This window comes from Coffea arabica, chromosome 11e, assembly GCF_036785885.1.
Source record: "Coffea arabica cultivar ET-39 chromosome 11e, Coffea Arabica ET-39 HiFi, whole genome shotgun sequence".
NCBI classification, from domain to species: Eukaryota; Viridiplantae; Streptophyta; class Magnoliopsida; order Gentianales; family Rubiaceae; genus Coffea; species Coffea arabica.
Genome location: NC_092331.1, coordinates 7391298 through 7412203, shown reverse-complemented (window position 1 = coordinate 7412203; position 20906 = coordinate 7391298). Strand labels below are relative to the sequence as shown.

The 20906-nt window shown below is 39.4% G+C and overlaps 16 non-coding genes across 16 annotated transcripts; all 16 read left to right on the top strand.

Annotated features, from left to right (window-relative positions):
• Positions 1–494: 494 nt before the first annotated feature.
• On the top strand, positions 495–613 carry LOC140029980 (5S ribosomal RNA). Its single transcript, XR_011833894.1, has one exon. It is a non-coding gene; the product is annotated as a 5S ribosomal RNA (ribosomal RNA).
• Positions 614–1748: 1135 nt separating this feature from the next.
• Positions 1749–1867, top strand: LOC140031009 (5S ribosomal RNA). The gene has a single exon (XR_011834930.1). It is a non-coding gene; the product is annotated as a 5S ribosomal RNA (ribosomal RNA).
• Positions 1868–3002: 1135 nt separating this feature from the next.
• Positions 3003–3121, top strand: LOC140031338 (5S ribosomal RNA). The gene has a single exon (XR_011835259.1). It is a non-coding gene; the product is annotated as a 5S ribosomal RNA (ribosomal RNA).
• A 1122-nt stretch (positions 3122–4243) lies between these two features.
• LOC140029979 (5S ribosomal RNA) lies at positions 4244–4362 on the top strand. The gene has a single exon (XR_011833893.1). It is a non-coding gene; the product is annotated as a 5S ribosomal RNA (ribosomal RNA).
• Positions 4363–5497: 1135 nt separating this feature from the next.
• Positions 5498–5616, top strand: LOC140031008 (5S ribosomal RNA). Its single transcript, XR_011834929.1, has one exon. It is a non-coding gene; the product is annotated as a 5S ribosomal RNA (ribosomal RNA).
• Positions 5617–6751: 1135 nt separating this feature from the next.
• On the top strand, positions 6752–6870 carry LOC140031328 (5S ribosomal RNA). Its single transcript, XR_011835249.1, has one exon. It is a non-coding gene; the product is annotated as a 5S ribosomal RNA (ribosomal RNA).
• Positions 6871–7992: 1122 nt separating this feature from the next.
• Positions 7993–8111, top strand: LOC140031318 (5S ribosomal RNA). The gene has a single exon (XR_011835239.1). It is a non-coding gene; the product is annotated as a 5S ribosomal RNA (ribosomal RNA).
• Positions 8112–9246: 1135 nt separating this feature from the next.
• LOC140031155 (5S ribosomal RNA) lies at positions 9247–9365 on the top strand. Its single transcript, XR_011835076.1, has one exon. It is a non-coding gene; the product is annotated as a 5S ribosomal RNA (ribosomal RNA).
• A 1135-nt stretch (positions 9366–10500) lies between these two features.
• LOC140031306 (5S ribosomal RNA) lies at positions 10501–10619 on the top strand. The gene has a single exon (XR_011835227.1). It is a non-coding gene; the product is annotated as a 5S ribosomal RNA (ribosomal RNA).
• Positions 10620–12832: 2213 nt separating this feature from the next.
• LOC140031295 (5S ribosomal RNA) lies at positions 12833–12951 on the top strand. Its single transcript, XR_011835216.1, has one exon. It is a non-coding gene; the product is annotated as a 5S ribosomal RNA (ribosomal RNA).
• A 1122-nt stretch (positions 12952–14073) lies between these two features.
• LOC140030788 (5S ribosomal RNA) lies at positions 14074–14192 on the top strand. Its single transcript, XR_011834707.1, has one exon. It is a non-coding gene; the product is annotated as a 5S ribosomal RNA (ribosomal RNA).
• A 1125-nt stretch (positions 14193–15317) lies between these two features.
• Positions 15318–15436, top strand: LOC140029978 (5S ribosomal RNA). Its single transcript, XR_011833892.1, has one exon. It is a non-coding gene; the product is annotated as a 5S ribosomal RNA (ribosomal RNA).
• Positions 15437–16571: 1135 nt separating this feature from the next.
• Positions 16572–16690, top strand: LOC140031007 (5S ribosomal RNA). The gene has a single exon (XR_011834928.1). It is a non-coding gene; the product is annotated as a 5S ribosomal RNA (ribosomal RNA).
• A 1135-nt stretch (positions 16691–17825) lies between these two features.
• Positions 17826–17944, top strand: LOC140031284 (5S ribosomal RNA). The gene has a single exon (XR_011835205.1). It is a non-coding gene; the product is annotated as a 5S ribosomal RNA (ribosomal RNA).
• A 1122-nt stretch (positions 17945–19066) lies between these two features.
• LOC140031273 (5S ribosomal RNA) lies at positions 19067–19185 on the top strand. Its single transcript, XR_011835194.1, has one exon. It is a non-coding gene; the product is annotated as a 5S ribosomal RNA (ribosomal RNA).
• Positions 19186–20320: 1135 nt separating this feature from the next.
• On the top strand, positions 20321–20439 carry LOC140031262 (5S ribosomal RNA). Its single transcript, XR_011835183.1, has one exon. It is a non-coding gene; the product is annotated as a 5S ribosomal RNA (ribosomal RNA).
• The last annotated feature ends 467 nt before the right edge of the window (positions 20440–20906 follow it).

The window sequence follows — 20906 nt, the reverse complement described above, 5'->3', positions numbered from 1 at the left end:
ATTTATTTAAATTTTTATTACTTGATTATGTAATTAGTTTTGTGAGAAATTGATTTTATTAGAAATTACAGTGATAAATTAATAAATTAAAATTAAGTTTCGGGTCATTTCGGGTCGACCCGCCGCCCCGTAAACCTGAAATTTTCGGGTTCGGGTCAGCATACCTGACCCGTCACGGGTTGGCGGGTCGGGGTTCGGGTCAACAGATTTTCTGGCGGGTCTGTTGACCCGAACCCGACCCGCCAACCTGATTTGGACCCGAATTGCCACCCCTAACTGCAAGCGTGAAGGATTGATTTCATGATAATTTAGAGTTGCGGGATGAGGGAAAAAAACAGGGTGCAAATCAATAACAAAAAAAAATATAAAGTAAATAAATAAAAGGATAAGAGGAAAATGCTTGAATTGACGCTTAAAATGAATTTCGGTCTAGAAAAGCCACACTGCTTCGCAGGACGGGGTAGTTTAAAAGAATAAAACGAAAGGAACATGGCGGGTGCGATCATACCAGCACTAATGCACCGGATCCCATCAGAACTCCGAAGTTAAGCGTGCTTGGGCGAGAGTAGTACTAGGATGGGTGACCCCCTGGGAAGTCCTCGTGTTGCATCCCTCTCTTTTTTGTTTCGAAATCCAAATTTCCTATTCGTTCTTTATCCTGTAGTAATTTAGCTCCGTCGGAACGATTGCTTAATATTTTGCTTCTTGTCGAAGCGTGAAGGAGGATCTGAAGGCGCGAGACAAATCAGGAACGGTACGGCTCGATCAAAGCCCGGATCGTCGCTCAAATTTGTCGGCGCAAATGTATCACCGCAACTAGGGGTGGCAATTTTCGACACGACCTGAAAACACGACACGAACCTAACACGAAATTAATGGGTTTGGGTTGAGGTTTCGGGAATTCGGGTCAGAATCGGGTTGGACCCGATGAACCCGAAAAGAAAACCGGTCGATTTCGGGTCAACCCGTGGTGACCTGATATGACCCGATATGACCCGTTTACGAATTAAAAATAATTTAATAAACATAAAAATAATTTTATCTAACTAAACTAAGTTATTCTTTTTTTCAAAGGCATTAATTACTTAATACTAAACGAATTTATTTAATTTGTGTGAAGTTGAAATTATTATACTTGGACAAATAATATATTATATTATTTTTCACTTTTGTATTGTTTTAATTTATTTTATATTTTGCTTGGGATAAAACACTTTTACGGTGTTTAATTTATTTTAGATTTGATTTGGAATCATTTATTTAAATTTTTATTACTTGATTATGTAATTAGTTTTGTGAGAAATTGATTTTATTAGAAATTACAGTGATAAATTAATAAATTAAAATTAAGTTTCGGGTCATTTCGGGTCGACCCGCCGCCCCGTAAACCAGAAATTTTCGGGTTCGGGTCAGCATACCTGACCCGTCACGGGTTGGCGGGTCGGTGTTCGGGTCAACAGATTTTCTGACGGGTCTGTTGACCCGAACCCGACCCGCCAACCTGATTTGGACCCGAATTGCCACCCCTAACTGCAAGCGTGAAGGATTGATTTCATGATAATTTAGAGTTGCGGGATGAGGGAAAAAAATAGGGTGCAAATCAATAACAAAAAAAAATATAAAGTAAATAAATAAAAGGATAAGAGGAAAATGCTTGAATTGACGCTTAAAATGAATTTCGGTCTAGAAAAGCCACACTGCTTCGCAGGACGGGGTAGTTTAAAAGAATAAAGCGAAAGGAACATGGCGGGTGCGATCATACCAGCACTAATGCACCGGATCCAATCAGAACTCCGAAGTTAAGCGTGCTTGGGCGAGAGTAGTACTAGGATGGGTGACCCCCTGGGAAGTTCTCGTGTTGCACCCCTTTCTTTTTTGTTTCGAAATCCAAATTTCCTATTCGTTCTTTATCCTGTAGTAATTTAGCTCCGTCGGAACGATTGCTTAATATTTTGCTTCTTGTCGAAGCGTGAAGGAGGATCTGAAGGCGCGAGACAAATCAGGAACGGTACGGCTCGATCAAAGCCCGGATCGTCGCTCAAATTTGTCGGCGCAAATGTATCACCGCAACTAGGGGTGGCAATTTTCGACACGACCTGAAAACACGACACGAACCTAACACGAAATTAATGGGTTTGGGTTGAGGTTTCGGGAATTCGGGTCAGAATCGGGTTGGACCCGATGAACCCGAAAAGAAAACCGGTCGATTTCGGGTCAACCCGTGGTGACCTGATATGACCCGATATGACCCGTTTACGAATTAAAAATAATTTAATAAACATAAAAATAATTTTATCTAACTAAACTAAGTTATTCTTTTTTTCAAAGGCATTAATTACTTAATCCTAAACGAATTTATTTAATTTGTGTGAAGTTGAAATTATTATACTTGGACAAATAATATATTATATTATTTTTCACTTTTGTATTGTTTTAATTTATTTTATATTTTGCTTGGGATAAAACACTTTTACGGTGTTTAATTTATTTTAGATTTGATTTGGAATCATTTATTTAAATTTTTATTACTTGATTATGTAATTAGTTTTGTGAGAAATTGATTTTATTAGAAATTACAGTGATAAATTAATAAATTAAAATTAAGTTTCGGGTCATTTCGGGTCGACCCGCCGCCCCGTAAACCTGAAATTTTCGGGTTCGGGTCAGCATACCTGACCCGTCACGGGTTGGCGGGTCGGGGTTCGGGTCAACAGATTTTCTGGCGGGTCTGTTGACCCGAACCCGACCCGCCAACCTGATTTGGACCCGAATTGCCACCCCTAACTGCAAGCGTGAAGGATTGATTTCATGATAATTTAGAGTTGCGGGATGAGGGAAAAAAACAGGGTGCAAATCAATAACAAAAAAAAATATAAAGTAAATAAATAAAAGGATAAGAGGAAAATGCTTGAATTGACGCTTAAAATGAATTTCGGTCTAGAAAAGCCACACTGCTTCGCAGGACGGGGTAGTTTAAAAGAATAAAGCGAAAGGAACATGGCGGGTGCGATCATACCAGCACTAATGCACCGGATCCCATCAGAACTCCGAAGTTAAGCGTGCTTGGGCGAGAGTAGTACTAGGATGGGTGACCCCCTGGGAAGTCCTCGTGTTGCACCCCTCTCTTTTTTGTTTCGAAATCCAAATTTCCTATTCGTTCTTTATCCTGTAGTAATTTAGCTCCGTCGGAACGATTGCTTAATATTTTGCTTCTTGTCGAAGCGTGAAGGAGGATCTGAAGGCGCGAGACAAATCAGGAACGGTACGGCTCGATCAAAACCCGGATCGTCGCTCAAATTTGTCGGCGCAAATGTATCACCGCAACTAGGGGTGGCAATTTTCGACACGACACGAACCTAACACGAAATTAATGGGTTTGGGTTGAGGTTTCGGGAATTCGGGTCAGAATCGGGTTGGACCCGATGAACCCGAAAAGAAAACCGGTCGATTTCGGGTCAACCCGTGGTGACCTGATATGACCCGATATGACCCGTTTACGAATTAAAAATAATTTAATAAACATAAAAATAATTTTATCTAACTAAACTAAGTTATTCTTTTTTTCAAAGGCATTAATTACTTAATCCTAAACGAATTTATTTAATTTGTGTGAAGTTGAAATTATTATACTTGGACAAATAATATATTATATTATTTTTCACTTTTGTATTGTTTTAATTTATTTTATATTTTGCTTGGGATAAAACACTTTTACGGTGTTTAATTTATTTTAGATTTGATTTGGAATCATTTATTTAAATTTTTATTACTTGATTATGTAATTAGTTTTGTGAGAAATTGATTTTATTAGAAATTACAGTGATAAATTAATAAATTAAAATTAAGTTTCGGGTCATTTCGGGTCGACCCGCCGCCCCGTAAACCTGAAATTTTCGGGTTCGGGTCAGCATACCTGACCCGTCACGGGTTGGCGGGTCGGGGTTCGGGTCAACAGATTTTCTGGCGGGTCTGTTGACCCGAACCCGACCCGCCAACCTGATTTGGACCCGAATTGCCACCCCTAACTGCAAGCGTGAAGGATTGATTTCATGATAATTTAGAGTTGCGGGATGAGGGAAAAAAACAGGGTGCAAATCAATAACAAAAAAAAATATAAAGTAAATAAATAAAAGGATAAGAGGAAAATGCTTGAATTGACGCTTAAAATGAATTTCGGTCTAGAAAAGCCACACTGCTTCGCAGGACGGGGTAGTTTAAAAGAATAAAACGAAAGGAACATGGCGGGTGCGATCATACCAGCACTAATGCACCGGATCCCATCAGAACTCCGAAGTTAAGCGTGCTTGGGCGAGAGTAGTACTAGGATGGGTGACCCCCTGGGAAGTCCTCGTGTTGCATCCCTCTCTTTTTTGTTTCGAAATCCAAATTTCCTATTCGTTCTTTATCCTGTAGTAATTTAGCTCCGTCGGAACGATTGCTTAATATTTTGCTTCTTGTCGAAGCGTGAAGGAGGATCTGAAGGCGCGAGACAAATCAGGAACGGTACGGCTCGATCAAAGCCCGGATCGTCGCTCAAATTTGTCGGCGCAAATGTATCACCGCAACTAGGGGTGGCAATTTTCGACACGACCTGAAAACACGACACGAACCTAACACGAAATTAATGGGTTTGGGTTGAGGTTTCGGGAATTCGGGTCAGAATCGGGTTGGACCCGATGAACCCGAAAAGAAAACCGGTCGATTTCGGGTCAACCCGTGGTGACCTGATATGACCCGATATGACCCGTTTACGAATTAAAAATAATTTAATAAACATAAAAATAATTTTATCTAACTAAACTAAGTTATTCTTTTTTTCAAAGGCATTAATTACTTAATACTAAACGAATTTATTTAATTTGTGTGAAGTTGAAATTATTATACTTGGACAAATAATATATTATATTATTTTTCACTTTTGTATTGTTTTAATTTATTTTATATTTTGCTTGGGATAAAACACTTTTACGGTGTTTAATTTATTTTAGATTTGATTTGGAATCATTTATTTAAATTTTTATTACTTGATTATGTAATTAGTTTTGTGAGAAATTGATTTTATTAGAAATTACAGTGATAAATTAATAAATTAAAATTAAGTTTCGGGTCATTTCGGGTCGACCCGCCGCCCCGTAAACCAGAAATTTTCGGGTTCGGGTCAGCATACCTGACCCGTCACGGGTTGGCGGGTCGGTGTTCGGGTCAACAGATTTTCTGACGGGTCTGTTGACCCGAACCCGACCCGCCAACCTGATTTGGACCCGAATTGCCACCCCTAACTGCAAGCGTGAAGGATTGATTTCATGATAATTTAGAGTTGCGGGATGAGGGAAAAAAATAGGGTGCAAATCAATAACAAAAAAAAATATAAAGTAAATAAATAAAAGGATAAGAGGAAAATGCTTGAATTGACGCTTAAAATGAATTTCGGTCTAGAAAAGCCACACTGCTTCGCAGGACGGGGTAGTTTAAAAGAATAAAGCGAAAGGAACATGGCGGGTGCGATCATACCAGCACTAATGCACCGGATCCAATCAGAACTCCGAAGTTAAGCGTGCTTGGGCGAGAGTAGTACTAGGATGGGTGACCCCCTGGGAAGTTCTCGTGTTGCACCCCTTTCTTTTTTGTTTCGAAATCCAAATTTCCTATTCGTTCTTTATCCTGTAGTAATTTAGCTCCGTCGGAACGATTGCTTAATATTTTGCTTCTTGTCGAAGCGTGAAGGAGGATCTGAAGGCGCGAGACAAATCAGGAACGGTACGGCTCGATCAAAGCCCGGATCGTCGCTCAAATTTGTCGGCGCAAATGTATCACCGCAACTAGGGGTGGCAATTTTCGACACGACCTGAAAACACGACACGAACCTAACACGAAATTAATGGGTTTGGGTTGAGGTTTCGGGAATTCGGGTCAGAATCGGGTTGGACCCGATGAACCCGAAAAGAAAACCGGTCGATTTCGGGTCAACCCGTGGTGACCTGATATGACCCGATATGACCCGTTTACGAATTAAAAATAATTTAATAAACATAAAAATAATTTTATCTAACTAAACTAAGTTATTCTTTTTTTCAAAGGCATTAATTACTTAATCCTAAACGAATTTATTTAATTTGTGTGAAGTTGAAATTATTATACTTGGACAAATAATATATTATATTATTTTTCACTTTTGTATTGTTTTAATTTATTTTATATTTTGCTTGGGATAAAACACTTTTACGGTGTTTAATTTATTTTAGATTTGATTTGGAATCATTTATTTAAATTTTTATTACTTGATTATGTAATTAGTTTTGTGAGAAATTGATTTTATTAGAAATTACAGTGATAAATTAATAAATTAAAATTAAGTTTCGGGTCATTTCGGGTCGACCCGCCGCCCCGTAAACCTGAAATTTTCGGGTTCGGGTCAGCATACCTGACCCGTCACGGGTTGGCGGGTCGGGGTTCGGGTCAACAGATTTTCTGGCGGGTCTGTTGACCCGAACCCGACCCGCCAACCTGATTTGGACCCGAATTGCCACCCCTAACTGCAAGCGTGAAGGATTGATTTCATGATAATTTAGAGTTGCGGGATGAGGGAAAAAAACAGGGTGCAAATCAATAACAAAAAAAAATATAAAGTAAATAAATAAAAGGATAAGAGGAAAATGCTTGAATTGACGCTTAAAATGAATTTCGGTCTAGAAAAGCCACACTGCTTCGCAGGACGGGGTAGTTTAAAAGAATAAAGCGAAAGGAACATGGCGGGTGCGATCATACCAGCACTAATGCACCGGATCCCATCAGAACTCCGAAGTTAAGCGTGCTTGGGCGAGAGTAGTACTAGGATGGGTGACCCCCTGGGAAGTCCTCGTGTTGCACCCCTCTCTTTTTTGTTTCGAAATCCAAATTTCCTATTCGTTCTTTATCCTGTAGTAATTTAGCTCCGTCGGAACGATTGCTTAATATTTTGCTTCTTGTCGAAGCGTGAAGGAGGATCTGAAGGCGCGAGACAAATCAGGAACGGTACGGCTCGATCAAAACCCGGATCGTCGCTCAAATTTGTCGGCGCAAATGTATCACCGCAACTAGGGGTGGCAATTTTCGACACGACACGAACCTAACACGAAATTAATGGGTTTGGGTTGAGGTTTCGGGAATTCGGGTCAGAATCGGGTTGGACCCGATGAACCCGAAAAGAAAACCGGTCGATTTCGGGTCAACCCGTGGTGACCTGATATGACCCGATATGACCCGTTTACGAATTAAAAATAATTTAATAAACATAAAAATAATTTTATCTAACTAAACTAAGTTATTCTTTTTTTCAAAGGCATTAATTACTTAATCCTAAACGAATTTATTTAATTTGTGTGAAGTTGAAATTATTATACTTGGACAAATAATATATTATATTATTTTTCACTTTTGTATTGTTTTAATTTATTTTATATTTTGCTTGGGATAAAACACTTTTACGGTGTTTAATTTATTTTAGATTTGATTTGGAATCATTTATTTAAATTTTTATTACTTGATTATGTAATTAGTTTTGTGAGAAATTGATTTTATTAGAAATTACAGTGATAAATTAATAAATTAAAATTAAGTTTCGGGTCATTTCGGGTCGACCCGCCGCCCCGTAAACCTGAAATTTTCGGGTTCGGGTCAGCATACCTGACCCGTCACGGGTTGGCGGGTCGGGGTTCGGGTCAACAGATTTTCTGGCGGGTCTGTTGACCCGAACCCGACCCGCCAACCTGATTTGGACCCGAATTGCCACCCCTAACTGCAAGCGTGAAGGATTGATTTCATGATAATTTAGAGTTGCGGGATGAGGGAAAAAAACAGGGTGCAAATCAATAACAAAAAAAAATATAAAGTAAATAAATAAAAGGATAAGAGGAAAATGCTTGAATTGACGCTTAAAATGAATTTCGGTCTAGAAAAGCCACACTGCTTCGCAGGACGGGGTAGTTTAAAAGAATAAAGCGAAAGGAACATGGCGGGTGCGATCATACCAGCACTAATGCACCGGATCCCATCAGAACTCCGAAGTTAAGCGTGCTTGGGCGAGAGTAGTACTAGGATGGGTGACCCCCTGGGAAGTCCTCGTGTTGCACCCCTCTCTTTTTTGTTTCGAAATCCAAATTTCCTATTCGTTCTTTATCCTGTAGTAATTTAGCTCCGTCGGAACGATTGCTTAATATTTTGCTTCTTGTCGAAGCGTGAAGGAGGATCTGAAGGCGCGAGACAAATCAGGAACGGTACGGCTCGATCAAAGCCCGGATCGTCGCTCAAATTTGTCGGCGCAAATGTATCACCGCAACTAGGGGTGGCAATTTTCGACACGACCTGAAAACACGACACGAACCTAACACGAAATTAATGGGTTTGGGTTGAGGTTTCGGGAATTCGGGTCAGAATCGGGTTGGACCCGATGAACCCGAAAAGAAAACCGGTCGATTTCGGGTCAACCCGTGGTGACCTGATATGACCCGATATGACCCGTTTACGAATTAAAAATAATTTAATAAACATAAAAATAATTTTATCTAACTAAACTAAGTTATTCTTTTTTTCAAAGGCATTAATTACTTAATCCTAAACGAATTTATTTAATTTGTGTGAAGTTGAAATTATTATACTTGGACAAATAATATATTATATTATTTTTCACTTTTGTATTGTTTTAATTTATTTTATATTTTGCTTGGGATAAAACACTTTTACGGTGTTTAATTTATTTTAGATTTGATTTGGAATCATTTATTTAAATTTTTATTACTTGATTATGTAATTAGTTTTGTGAGAAATTGATTTTATTAGAAATTACAGTGATAAATTAATAAATTAAAATTAAGTTTCGGGTCATTTCGGGTCGACCCGCCGCCCCGTAAACCAGAAATTTTCGGGTTCGGGTCAGCATACCTGACCCGTCACGGGTTGGCGGGTCGGTGTTCGGGTCAACAGATTTTCTGACGGGTCTGTTGACCCGAACCCGACCCGCCAACCTGATTTGGACCCGAATTGCCACCCCTAACTGCAAGCGTGAAGGATTGATTTCATGATAATTTAGAGTTGCGGGATGAGGGAAAAAAACAGGGTGCAAATCAATAACAAAAAAAAATATAAAGTAAATAAATAAAAGGATAAGAGGAAAATGCTTGAATTGACGCTTAAAATGAATTTCGGTCTAGAAAAGCCACACTGCTTCGCAGGACGGGGTAGTTTAAAAGAATAAAGCGAAAGGAACATGGCGGGTGCGATCATACCAGCACTAATGCACCGGATCCAATCAGAACTCCGAAGTTAAGCGTGCTTGGGCGAGAGTAGTACTAGGATGGGTGACCCCCTGGGAAGTCCTCGTGTTGCACCCCTTTCTTTTTTGTTTCGAAATCCAAATTTCCTATTCGTTCTTTATCCTGTAGTAATTTAGCTCCGTCGGAACGATTGCTTAATATTTTGCTTCTTGTCGAAGCGTGAAGGAGGATCTGAAGGCGCGAGACAAATCAGGAACGGTACGGCTCGATCAAAGCCCGGATCGTCGCTCAAATTTGTCGGCGCAAATGTATCACCGCAACTAGGGGTGGCAATTTTCGACACGACCTGAAAACACGACACGAACCTAACACGAAATTAATGGGTTTGGGTTGAGGTTTCGGGAATTCGGGTCAGAATCGGGTTGGACCCGATGAACCCGAAAAGAAAACCGGTCGATTTCGGGTCAACCCGTGGTGACCTGATATGACCCGATATGACCCGTTTACGAATTAAAAATAATTTAATAAACATAAAAATAATTTTATCTAACTAAACTAAGTTATTCTTTTTTTCAAAGGCATTAATTACTTAATCCTAAACGAATTTATTTAATTTGTGTGAAGTTGAAATTATTATACTTGGACAAATAATATATTATATTATTTTTCACTTTTGTATTGTTTTAATTTATTTTATATTTTGCTTGGGATAAAACACTTTTACGGTGTTTAATTTATTTTAGATTTGATTTGGAATCATTTATTTAAATTTTTATTACTTGATTATGTAATTAGTTTTGTGAGAAATTGATTTTATTAGAAATTACAGTGATAAATTAATAAATTAAAATTAAGTTTCGGGTCATTTCGGGTCGACCCGCCGCCCCGTAAACCTGAAATTTTCGGGTTCGGGTCAGCATACCTGACCCGTCACGGGTTGGCGGGTCGGGGTTCGGGTCAACAGATTTTCTGGCGGGTCTGTTGACCCGAACCCGACCCGCCAACCTGATTTGGACCCGAATTGCCACCCCTAACTGCAAGCGTGAAGGATTGATTTCATGATAATTTAGAGTTGCGGGATGAGGGAAAAAAACAGGGTGCAAATCAATAACAAAAAAAAATATAAAGTAAATAAATAAAAGGATAAGAGGAAAATGCTTGAATTGACGCTTAAAATGAATTTCGGTCTAGAAAAGCCACACTGCTTCGCAGGACGGGGTAGTTTAAAAGAATAAAGCGAAAGGAACATGGCGGGTGCGATCATACCAGCACTAATGCACCGGATCCCATCAGAACTCCGAAGTTAAGCGTGCTTGGGCGAGAGTAGTACTAGGATGGGTGACCCCCTGGGAAGTCCTCGTGTTGCACCCCTCTCTTTTTTGTTTCGAAATCCAAATTTCCTATTCGTTCTTTATCCTGTAGTAATTTAGCTCCGTCGGAACGATTGCTTAATATTTTGCTTCTTGTCGAAGCGTGAAGGAGGATCTGAAGGCGCGAGACAAATCAGGAACGGTACGGCTCGATCAAAGCCCGGATCGTCGCTCAAATTTGTCGGCGCAAATGTATCACCGCAACTAGGGGTGGCAATTTTCGACACGACCTGAAAACACGACACGAACCTAACACGAAATTAATGGGTTTGGGTTGAGGTTTCGGGAATTCGGGTCAGAATCGGGTTGGACCCGATGAACCCGAAAAGAAAACCGGTCGATTTCGGGTCAACCCGTGGTGACCTGATATGACCCGATATGACCCGTTTACGAATTAAAAATAATTTAATAAACATAAAAATAATTTTATCTAACTAAACTAAGTTATTCTTTTTTTCAAAGGCATTAATTACTTAATCCTAAACGAATTTATTTAATTTGTGTGAAGTTGAAATTATTATACTTGGACAAATAATATATTATATTATTTTTCACTTTTGTATTGTTTTAATTTATTTTATATTTTGCTTGGGATAAAACACTTTTACGGTGTTTAATTTATTTTAGATTTGATTTGGAATCATTTATTTAAATTTTTATTACTTGATTATGTAATTAGTTTTGTGAGAAATTGATTTTATTAGAAATTACAGTGATAAATTAATAAATTAAAATTAAGTTTCGGGTCATTTCGGGTCGACCCGCCGCCCCGTAAACCTGAAATTTTCGGGTTCGGGTCAGCATACCTGACCCGTCACGGGTTGGCGGGTCGGGGTTCGGGTCAACAGATTTTCTGGCGGGTCTGTTGACCCGAACCCGACCCGCCAACCTGATTTGGACCCGAATTGCCACCCCTAACTGCAAGCGTGAAGGATTGATTTCATGATAATTTAGAGTTGCGGGATGAGGGAAAAAAACAGGGTGCAAATCAATAACAAAAAAAAATATAAAGTAAATAAATAAAAGGATAAGAGGAAAATGCTTGAATTGACGCTTAAAAAGTCCTCGTGTTGCACCCCTCTCTTTTTTGTTTCGAAATCCAAATTTCCTATTCGTTCTTTATCCTGTAGTAATTTAGCTCCGTCGGAACGATTGCTTAATATTTTGCTTCTTGTCGAAGCGTGAAGGAGGATCTGAAGGCGCGAGACAAATCAGGAACGGTACGGCTCGATCAAAGCCCGGATCGTCGCTCAAATTTGTCGGCGCAAATGTATCACCGCAACTAGGGGTGGCAATTTTCGACACGACCTGAAAACACGACACGAACCTAACACGAAATTAATGGGTTTGGGTTGAGGTTTCGGGAATTCGGGTCAGAATCGGGTTGGACCCGATGAACCCGAAAAGAAAACCGGTCGATTTCGGGTCAACCCGTGGTGACCTGATATGACCCGATATGACCCGTTTACGAATTAAAAATAATTTAATAAACATAAAAATAATTTTATCTAACTAAACTAAGTTATTCTTTTTTTCAAAGGCATTAATTACTTAATCCTAAACGAATTTATTTAATTTGTGTGAAGTTGAAATTATTATACTTGGACAAATAATATATTATATTATTTTTCACTTTTGTATTGTTTTAATTTATTTTATATTTTGCTTGGGATAAAACACTTTTACGGTGTTTAATTTATTTTAGATTTGATTTGGAATCATTTATTTAAATTTTTATTACTTGATTATGTAATTAGTTTTGTGAGAAATTGATTTTATTAGAAATTACAGTGATAAATTAATAAATTAAAATTAAGTTTCGGGTCATTTCGGGTCGACCCGCCGCCCCGTAAACCTGAAATTTTCGGGTTCGGGTCAGCATACCTGACCCGTCACGGGTTGGCGGGTCGGGGTTCGGGTCAACAGATTTTCTGGCGGGTCTGTTGACCCGAACCCGACCCGCCAACCTGATTTGGACCCGAATTGCCACCCCTAACTGCAAGCGTGAAGGATTGATTTCATGATAATTTAGAGTTGCGGGATGAGGGAAAAAAACAGGGTGCAAATCAATAACAAAAAAAAATATAAAGTAAATAAATAAAAGGATAAGAGGAAAATGCTTGAATTGACGCTTAAAATGAATTTCGGTCTAGAAAAGCCACACTGCTTCGCAGGACGGGGTAGTTTAAAAGAATAAAGCGAAAGGAACATGGCGGGTGCGATCATACCAGCACTAATGCACCGGATCCCATCAGAACTCCGAAGTTAAGCGTGCTTGGGCGAGAGTAGTACTAGGATGGGTGACCCCCTGGGAAGTCCTCGTGTTGCACCCCTCTCTTTTTTGTTTCGAAATCCAAATTTCCTATTCGTTCTTTATCCTGTAGTAATTTAGCTCCGTCGGAACGATTGCTTAATATTTTGCTTCTTGTCGAAGCGTGAAGGAGGATCTGAAGGCGCGAGACAAATCAGGAACGGTACGGCTCGATCAAAGCCCGGATCGTCGCTCAAATTTGTCGGCGCAAATGTATCACCGCAACTAGGGGTGGCAATTTTCGACACGACACGAACCTAACACGAAATTAATGGGTTTGGGTTGAGGTTTCGGGAATTCGGGTCAGAATCGGGTTGGACCCGATGAACCCGAAAAGAAAACCGGTCGATTTCGGGTCAACCCGTGGTGACCTGATATGACCCGATATGACCCGTTTACGAATTAAAAATAATTTAATAAACATAAAAATAATTTTATCTAACTAAACTAAGTTATTCTTTTTTTCAAAGGCATTAATTACTTAATCCTAAACGAATTTATTTAATTTGTGTGAAGTTGAAATTATTATACTTGGACAAATAATATATTATATTATTTTTCACTTTTGTATTGTTTTAATTTATTTTATATTTTGCTTGGGATAAAACACTTTTACGGTGTTTAATTTATTTTAGATTTGATTTGGAATCATTTATTTAAATTTTTATTACTTGATTATGTAATTAGTTTTGTGAGAAATTGATTTTATTAGAAATTACAGTGATAAATTAATAAATTAAAATTAAGTTTCGGGTCATTTCGGGTCGACCCGCCTCCCCGTAAACCTGAAATTTTCGGGTTCGGGTCAGCATACCTGACCCGTCACGGGTTGGCGGGTCGGGGTTCGGGTCAACAGATTTTCTGGCGGGTCTGTTGACCCGAACCCGACCCGCCAACCTGATTTGGACCCGAATTGCCACCCCTAACTGCAAGCGTGAAGGATTGATTTCATGATAATTTAGAGTTGCGGGATGAGGGAAAAAAACAGGGTGCAAATCAATAACAAAAAAAAATATAAAGTAAATAAATAAAAGGATAAGAGGAAAATGCTTGAATTGACGCTTAAAATGAATTTCGGTCTAGAAAAGCCACACTGCTTCGCAGGACGGGGTAGTTTAAAAGAATAAAGCGAAAGGAACATGGCGGGTGCGATCATACCAGCACTAATGCACCGGATCCCATCAGAACTTCGAAGTTAAGCGTGCTTGGGCGAGAGTAGTACTAGGATGGGTGACCCCCTGGGAAGTCCTCGTGTTGCACCCCTCTCTTTTTTGTTTCGAAATCCAAATTTCCTATTCGTTCTTTATCCTGTAGTAATTTAGCTCCGTCGGAACGATTGCTTAATATTTTGCTTCTTGTCGAAGCGTGAAGGAGGATCTGAAGGCGCGAGACAAATCAGGAACGGTACGGCTCGATCAAAGCCCGGATCGTCGCTCAAATTTGTCGGCGCAAATGTATCACCGCAACTAGGGGTGGCAATTTTCGACACGACCTGAAAACACGACACGAACCTAACACGAAATTAATGGGTTTGGGTTGAGGTTTCGGGAATTCGGGTCAGAATCGGGTTGGACCCGATGAACCCGAAAAGAAAACCGGTCGATTTCGGGTCAACCCGTGGTGACCCGATATGACCCGTTTACGAATTAAAAATAATTTAATAAACATAAAAATAATTTTATCTAACTAAACTAAGTTATTCTTTTTTTCAAAGGCATTAATTACTTAATCCTAAACGAATTTATTTAATTTGTGTGAAGTTGAAATTATTATACTTGGACAAATAATATATTATATTATTTTTCACTTTTGTATTGTTTTAATTTATTTTATATTTTGCTTGGGATAAAACACTTTTACGGTGTTTAATTTATTTTAGATTTGATTTGGAATCATTTATTTAAATTTTTATTACTTGATTATGTAATTAGTTTTGTGAGAAATTGATTTTATTAGAAATTACAGTGATAAATTAATAAATTAAAATTAAGTTTCGGGTCATTTCGGGTCGACCCGCCGCCCCGTAAACCTGAAATTTTCGGGTTCGGGTCAGCATACCTGACCCGTCACGGGTTGGCGGGTCGGGGTTCGGGTCAACAGATTTTCTGGCGGGTCTGTTGACCCGAACCCGACCCGCCAACCTGATTTGGACCCGAATTGCCACCCCTAACTGCAAGCGTGAAGGATTGATTTCATGATAATTTAGAGTTGCGGGATGAGGGAAAAAAACAGGGTGCAAATCAATAACAAAAAAAAATATAAAGTAAATAAATAAAAGGATAAGAGGAAAATGCTTGAATTGACGCTTAAAATGAATTTCGGTCTAGAAAAGCCACACTGCTTCGCAGGACGGGGTAGTTTAAAAGAATAAAACGAAAGGAACATGGCGGGTGCGATCATACCAGCACTAATGCACCGGATCCCATCAGAACTCCGAAGTTAAGCGTGCTTGGGCGAGAGTAGTACTAGGATGGGTGACCCCCTGGGAAGTCCTCGTGTTGCATCCCTCTCTTTTTTGTTTCGAAATCCAAATTTCCTATTCGTTCTTTATCCTGTAGTAATTTAGCTCCGTCGGAACGATTGCTTAATATTTTGCTTCTTGTCGAAGCGTGAAGGAGGATCTGAAGGCGCGAGACAAATCAGGAACGGTACGGCTCGATCAAAGCCCGGATCGTCGCTCAAATTTGTCGGCGCAAATGTATCACCGCAACTAGGGGTGGCAATTTTCGACACGACCTGAAAACACGACACGAACCTAACACGAAATTAATGGGTTTGGGTTGAGGTTTCGGGAATTCGGGTCAGAATCGGGTTGGACCCGATGAACCCGAAAAGAAAACCGGTCGATTTCGGGTCAACCCGTGGTGACCTGATATGACCCGATATGACCCGTTTACGAATTAAAAATAATTTAATAAACATAAAAATAATTTTATCTAACTAAACTAAGTTATTCTTTTTTTCAAAGGCATTAATTACTTAATACTAAACGAATTTATTTAATTTGTGTGAAGTTGAAATTATTATACTTGGACAAATAATATATTATATTATTTTTCACTTTTGTATTGTTTTAATTTATTTTATATTTTGCTTGGGATAAAACACTTTTACGGTGTTTAATTTATTTTAGATTTGATTTGGAATCATTTATTTAAATTTTTATTACTTGATTATGTAATTAGTTTTGTGAGAAATTGATTTTATTAGAAATTACAGTGATAAATTAATAAATTAAAATTAAGTTTCGGGTCATTTCGGGTCGACCCGCCGCCCCGTAAACCAGAAATTTTCGGGTTCGGGTCAGCATACCTGACCCGTCACGGGTTGGCGGGTCGGTGTTCGGGTCAACAGATTTTCTGACGGGTCTGTTGACCCGAACCCGACCCGCCAACCTGATTTGGACCCGAATTGCCACCCCTAACTGCAAGCGTGAAGGATTGATTTCATGATAATTTAGAGTTGCGGGATGAGGGAAAAAAATAGGGTGCAAATCAATAACAAAAAAAAATATAAAGTAAATAAATAAAAGGATAAGAGGAAAATGCTTGAATTGACGCTTAAAATGAATTTCGGTCTAGAAAAGCCACACTGCTTCGCAGGACGGGGTAGTTTAAAAGAATAAAGCGAAAGGAACATGGCGGGTGCGATCATACCAGCACTAATGCACCGGATCCAATCAGAACTCCGAAGTTAAGCGTGCTTGGGCGAGAGTAGTACTAGGATGGGTGACCCCCTGGGAAGTTCTCGTGTTGCACCCCTTTCTTTTTTGTTTCGAAATCCAAATTTCCTATTCGTTCTTTATCCTGTAGTAATTTAGCTCCGTCGGAACGATTGCTTAATATTTTGCTTCTTGTCGAAGCGTGAAGGAGGATCTGAAGGCGCGAGACAAATCAGGAACGGTACGGCTCGATCAAAGCCCGGATCGTCGCTCAAATTTGTCGGCGCAAATGTATCACCGCAACTAGGGGTGGCAATTTTCGACACGACCTGAAAACACGACACGAACCTAACACGAAATTAATGGGTTTGGGTTGAGGTTTCGGGAATTCGGGTCAGAATCGGGTTGGACCCGATGAACCCGAAAAGAAAACCGGTCGATTTCGGGTCAACCCGTGGTGACCTGATATGACCCGATATGACCCGTTTACGAATTAAAAATAATTTAATAAACATAAAAATAATTTTATCTAACTAAACTAAGTTATTCTTTTTTTCAAAGGCATTAATTACTTAATCCTAAACGAATTTATTTAATTTGTGTGAAGTTGAAATTATTATACTTGGACAAATAATATATTATATTATTTTTCACTTTTGTATTGTTTTAATTTATTTTATATTTTGCTTGGGATAAAACACTTTTACGGTGTTTAATTTATTTTAGATTTGATTTGGAATCATTTATTTAAATTTTTATTACTTGATTATGTAATTAGTTTTGTGAGAAATTGATTTTATTAGAAATTACAGTGATAAATTAATAAATTAAAATTAAGTTTCGGGTCATTTCGGGTCGACCCGCCGCCCCGTAAACCTGAAATTTTCGGGTTCGGGTCAGCATACCTGACCCGTCACGGGTTGGCGGGTCGGGGTTCGGGTCAACAGATTTTCTGGCGGGTCTGTTGACCCGAACCCGACCCGCCAACCTGATTTGGACCCGAATTGCCACCCCTAACTGCAAGCGTGAAGGATTGATTTCATGATAATTTAGAGTTGCGGGATGAGGGAAAAAAACAGGGTGCAAATCAATAACAAAAAAAAATATAAAGTAAATAAATAAAAGGATAAGAGGAAAATGCTTGAATTGACGCTTAAAATGAATTTCGGTCTAGAAAAGCCACACTGCTTCGCAGGACGGGGTAGTTTAAAAGAATAAAGCGAAAGGAACATGGCGGGTGCGATCATACCAGCACTAATGCACCGGATCCCATCAGAACTCCGAAGTTAAGCGTGCTTGGGCGAGAGTAGTACTAGGATGGGTGACCCCCTGGGAAGTCCTCGTGTTGCACCCCTCTCTTTTTTGTTTCGAAATCCAAATTTCCTATTCGTTCTTTATCCTGTAGTAATTTAGCTCCGTCGGAACGATTGCTTAATATTTTGCTTCTTGTCGAAGCGTGAAGGAGGATCTGAAGGCGCGAGACAAATCAGGAACGGTACGGCTCGATCAAAACCCGGATCGTCGCTCAAATTTGTCGGCGCAAATGTATCACCGCAACTAGGGGTGGCAATTTTCGACACGACACGAACCTAACACGAAATTAATGGGTTTGGGTTGAGGTTTCGGGAATTCGGGTCAGAATCGGGTTGGACCCGATGAACCCGAAAAGAAAACCGGTCGATTTCGGGTCAACCCGTGGTGACCTGATATGACCCGATATGACCCGTTTACGAATTAAAAATAATTTAATAAACATAAAAATAATTTTATCTAACTAAACTAAGTTATTCTTTTTTTCAAAGGCATTAATTACTTAATCCTAAACGAATTTATTTAATTTGTGTGAAGTTGAAATTATTATACTTGGACAAATAATATATTATATTATTTTTCACTTTTGTATTGTTTTAATTTATTTTATATTTTGCTTGGGATAAAACACTTTTACGGTGTTTAATTTATTTTAGATTTGATTTGGAATCATTTATTTAAATTTTTATTACTTGATTATGTAATTAGTTTTGTGAGAAATTGATTTTATTAGAAATTACAGTGATAAATTAATAAATTAAAATTAAGTTTCGGGTCATTTCGGGTCGACCCGCCGCCCCGTAAACCTGAAATTTTCGGGTTCGGGTCAGCATACCTGACCCGTCACGGGTTGGCGGGTCGGGGTTCGGGTCAACAGATTTTCTGGCGGGTCTGTTGACCCGAACCCGACCCGCCAACCTGATTTGGACCCGAATTGCCACCCCTAACTGCAAGCGTGAAGGATTGATTTCATGATAATTTAGAGTTGCGGGATGAGGGAAAAAAACAGGGTGCAAATCAATAACAAAAAAAAATATAAAGTAAATAAATAAAAGGATAAGAGGAAAATGCTTGAATTGACGCTTAAAATGAATTTCGGTCTAGAAAAGCCACACTGCTTCGCAGGACGGGGTAGTTTAAAAGAATAAAGCGAAAGGAACATGGCGGGTGCGATCATACCAGCACTAATGCACCGGATCCCATCAGAACTCCGAAGTTAAGCGTGCTTGGGCGAGAGTAGTACTAGGATGGGTGACCCCCTGGGAAGTCCTCGTGTTGCACCCCTCTCTTTTTTGTTTCGAAATCCAAATTTCCTATTCGTTCTTTATCCTGTAGTAATTTAGCTCCGTCGGAACGATTGCTTAATATTTTGCTTCTTGTCGAAGCGTGAAGGAGGATCTGAAGGCGCGAGACAAATCAGGAACGGTACGGCTCGATCAAAGCCCGGATCGTCGCTCAAATTTGTCGGCGCAAATGTATCACCGCAACTAGGGGTGGCAATTTTCGACACGACCTGAAAACACGACACGAACCTAACACGAAATTAATGGGTTTGGGTTGAGGTTTCGGGAATTCGGGTCAGAATCGGGTTGGACCCGATGAACCCGAAAAGAAAACCGGTCGATTTCGGGTCAACCCGTGGTGACCTGATATGACCCGATATGACCCGTTTACGAATTAAAAATAATTTAATAAACATAAAAATAATTTTATCTAACTAAACTAAGTTATTCTTTTTTTCAAAGGCATTAATTACTTAATCCTAAACGAATTTATTTAATTTGTGTGAAGTTGAAATTATTATACTTGGACAAATAATATATTATATTATTTTTCACTTTTGTATTGTTTTAATTTATTTTATATTTTGCTTGGGATAAAACACTTTTACGGTGTTTAATTTATTTTAGATTTGATTTGGAATCATTTATTTAAATTTTTATTACTTGATTATGTAATTAGTTTTGTGAGAAATTGATTTTATTAGAAATTACAGTGATAAATTAATAAATTAAAATTAAGTTTCGGGTCATTTCGGGTCGACCCGCCGCCCCGTAAACCTGAAATTTTCGGGTTCGGGTCAGCATACCTGACCCGTCACGGGTTGGCGGGTCGGGGTTCGGGTCAACAGATTTTCTGGCGGGTCTGTTGACCCGAACCCGACCCGCCAACCTGATTTGGACCCGAATTGCCACCCCTAACTGCAAGCGTGAAGGATTGATTTCATGATAATTTAGAGTTGCGGGATGAGGGAAAAAAACAGGGTGCAAATCAATAACAAAAAAAAATATAAAGTAAATAAATAAAAGGATAAGAGGAAAATGCTTGAATTGACGCTTAAAATGAATTTCGGTCTAGAAAAGCCACACTGCTTCGCAGGACGGGGTAGTTTAAAAGAATAAAGCGAAAGGAACATGGCGGGTGCGATCATACCAGCACTAATGCACCGGATCCCATCAGAACTCCGAAGTTAAGCGTGCTTGGGCGAGAGTAGTACTAGGATGGGTGACCCCCTGGGAAGTCCTCGTGTTGCACCCCTCTCTTTTTTGTTTCGAAATCCAAATTTCCTATTCGTTCTTTATCCTGTAGTAATTTAGCTCCGTCGGAACGATTGCTTAATATTTTGCTTCTTGTCGAAGCGTGAAGGAGGATCTGAAGGCGCGAGACAAATCAGGAACGGTACGGCTCGATCAAAGCCCGGATCGTCGCTCAAATTTGTCGGCGCAAATGTATCACCGCAACTAGGGGTGGCAATTTTCGACACGACCTGAAAACACGACACGAACCTAACACGAAATTAATGGGTTTGGGTTGAGGTTTCGGGAATTCGGGTCAGAATCGGGTTGGACCCGATGAACCCGAAAAGAAAACCGGTCGATTTCGGGTCAACCCGTGGTGACCTGATATGACCCGATATGACCCGTTTACGAATTAAAAATAATTTAATAAACATAAAAATAATTTTATCTAACTAAACTAAGTTATTCTTTTTTTCAAAGGCATTA